Genomic DNA, 3,527 nt, shown 5'->3' with positions numbered 1-3,527 from the left:
CGGGCCTGTCGAAGATGGAAAAACGCAACCCGGGTTATATGGGCCACCTGGGTCTCCATTGAAAGAGACGAATCCAGGTGGACCCCCCAGGCTGCGGACTGAGGGGGCCGGCGCCAATAAGGCCCCCTCCCACACCGGCGGCTGGAAATTCCCCCCCTCCCCCCCACGACCAAGCCAGAGGATCTCCGTCTTCGATGGATTGAGTTTTAACCTGCTCTGTTGCAACCAACCAGCAACTGCCTCCAAACAGTGCTGGAGAGCTGCAGGGGCGATGACCGCCCCCCCCTCCATCAACAGAATGAGCTGAGTGTCATCAGCGTACTGATGACAGACCAGCCCAAAGCTCCGTACCAGCTGAGCAAGGGGTCGCATGTAGATATTAAATAACAGCGGGGACAATAGCGCTCCCTGAGGCACCCCACAATGAAGTGGGCACCGCCGGGAGGCTTGGTCCCCACACCACACTTGCTGACTCCGATCCCGGAGGAACGAGGCAATCCATTGAAGGACAGTGCCCCGCACCCCGGAAGCGGCCAGGCGGTGGGTCAAAAGATCGTGGTCGACCATATCAAACGCTGCGGTACAGCATTTCTCTTTAATGCAACTTTTTACATTACAGTGGCCTTCAAGTGAGCCACTTATAGGCGTGTTTGTATCTTTCAAAGTTCGGAAGAAAAATTTGATTTCCAAATGTCCTAGTAAGAAAGCAGGAGGGATCTTTGCAGCTGTGCTCTAGGAGTACCCAAGGGGGAAAAAAGCACTCTTCAGATGTCATTACAGAATATATTTTATTTATGGAATTTTACAAATAACTTTACAAGGTCACATGACATATTGTCTCAACATTGTCTCAACAATTTCGTACAACACCTGAGTTATTCAAATACTGAGATGGGGAGGGGAATCACTTTTTAAAAAATCAGACATATTAAAAGAAATACAATCAAAAGCCCAGGCTTGCTCATTGGTCAGTTTCAGTTTTTCCCTTCTCTCAACCCCTACCAACAAAGGATAACAACTCTGGCACAAGCAAGAGGTGGTATTCCTGCCTCCTTTAAAGTGACATATATAAAAGACTACAGCTGCAGCCTCCAGGCCCCAAAGAGGGAAGCACATTAAGCCTGCAGTCCTATAGACACATAGGTATAAGTGCCACTGAAATTAGTGGGACTTCAGCATAAACATTCAGAGGACTGGAAAGCACATCAGTTTCTTGTAAATGAGTCCCTACTGACACAACTTCTAGTTATCATTCTGTAAATTAACTCAGACCCACACTGAAAGAGACAACAAATTACTGTAAGAAACAGCTTAGAATAACGATGTGTATGCCGAGGTGAAGTTAATGAACAATGAGATCAGGTTGATACCCTGTGTAATTTCAGAAATAAACTAAAATACTAATTTATCAGTCAATAATTCAGGGAGCTAGTAGAGATGTACCTCTCCACTGCTGGGAAAAATTGTCTTGGTTCAAAAAGGTTAATGCCAGGACTAAAGCCACTAACTGGTATGTAAGACTACATTATGGGATGGATCTGGCCAATCATTTTCCTTGTGAAAAACATCCACAACTAAATTTTGCCAATCCTCTCTCCTGTAGCAGACTTCTAGCTTCCTCTTGAAAATACCATTCCTGCAGGTTCCCTGTCCTCCAAGAGCAACATTTCAGAAGGCATTTTGAGCTGTAGCGGAAGGGGGGATGCAGAAAGGTCATGGGATCCAAGCCTATACTTGAGACAACTTCAGTCAAAGCACAGAAAGTCTACATTTGTTAATACATCTGTTCATTTCTGATATTCCCAGAACAAAGGATTACTTTAATTTTGCCATGACTGTAAGATTACAGAGATGGCAAAAGTTAGAATGTCTGAATTAGGGTTCTAATTGTGGTGGAGAAACACATAGATGAGACAAACCGGAAATATGATAATAGACAAGACCAGATAAGGTCCTTCTTGAACAAACATAAATAAGATGCTGATAAAAAAAACCCCTGGTAATTATTTATCAAAATGGAGTTAATGGCTTTTGAGATAGTTGTTTCAACACATCACGACTATCCGAGCATGCAGAAACATCATTTCAAGCCTCTTTTTTCAAAATGGCTACAAGGGCCACAGAGTAGTAAGCATATCATAACCCTTGTAACAACTGCATTAGGGCCAACTGTGCAGGTAGAAACTAATGGATAATCTAAACAGTTTGGGGGAGGGCCTCCAGTGGTGCTGTAGTATTTTGCCATGTAGCCTTCTACTGCCCCCAATATTAAGGAGCTGACACTACAAAGGATGTATTTGAGCATGTTTAGAGAGTTAGGATTTAAGGCAAAAAGAACAAAGTTCACATCTGGGAGTATTGAACACAGCCAATCACCAGCAGCTACATTGACAATTCTTCCCAAAGAGGACAGTAAAGACATTAACGGTCCCATCCCAGGAACCAGGAACCAGCCACGCCTGTCTGCCACCCCAAAGAGACTTCCCAGCAGCACAGGAAGACGGGAAAAGTCAAACAGCCTCCCCACTGCCAAGGAGCCTCTATGGGCTATAACAAACTTATGCTAGCACAAAGGCTGACTATAGCCCGAGCAGCAGCCCACTAGTGTAATATCAGCGGAGGCCAGGAGGGAACCAACCTCCTCTGGCCACATCCCCAGCCTGCCCTCACTATGCTGATGGCAGGGGTGCTGGCATAACGTTCAGCACTATGTTCTAGTACCTGGGGGGCAGCTGCTGCCACTTGCTGATGGAATTGCCTCTCTGCTGGGATAAGTGCCCCAGGGAGGGCAGATCCGCTGAAGCAGCCACACAACACACTCACAGGTAGATTCCACCTGCCCAATAGGGCTCTAAATATGTTATTTTTAAAATCCAAATAATATTAAAATTTTAGGGGGTCCCAGGACTGGATTTGAGCCCTTCTAGTGTCAGTCCCATATTTTTCCCTGCTCCAACTATCTGCAGGAGTTATAATGAAAAACATATGCCATCTCTCTAAGCACTTTATAGAACAAGCAACAAGGATAAAGAAGCAACCCATGAAACACCATGGATCAATTTTCAACAGCTGGAATGCTTCCAGCAGCCTCCCATGGCAAGATTTCCTTCTGCAGGTTAGAAATGTCAACTCTACCCTGTCCAAAAATCATATCCAAGTCCTCCATGGATGTCACGAATGACTGCTATTTTTTAGCCAACTGGGCAAGTAATAGGTAACCATCTGATTCACTTCAGCAGAGGCATGTTGTACCCCATACTATTATGCACAGTGGTGTGTCAGCTTCCTGTGACTGACAGGGGAGTACCTTATAGTTAGTGTTACAAATTAAGAGTTCCTAGCAGCTGCCTTTCATTTCAGTTCTATTTGTAAAAAAAAAGTCTGGGTAAAGTCCATGAGGGTAGAGAAAGGAAAGACATGGAGAAGTGCAATCTGGACATCCTGTCTCAGGCGTATCTGTTGGCCAGTTCTGAAGCAAGTAGAATCCAGCTACTGTTCAGCATCTTCACCACAGGAAAATATAATAG

This window comes from Sphaerodactylus townsendi, linkage group LG12 (assembly GCF_021028975.2).
Source record: "Sphaerodactylus townsendi isolate TG3544 linkage group LG12, MPM_Stown_v2.3, whole genome shotgun sequence".
In the NCBI taxonomy this organism is placed as follows: Eukaryota; Metazoa; Chordata; class Lepidosauria; order Squamata; family Sphaerodactylidae; genus Sphaerodactylus; species Sphaerodactylus townsendi.
Note: the sequence above shows the minus strand (reverse complement) of the source record.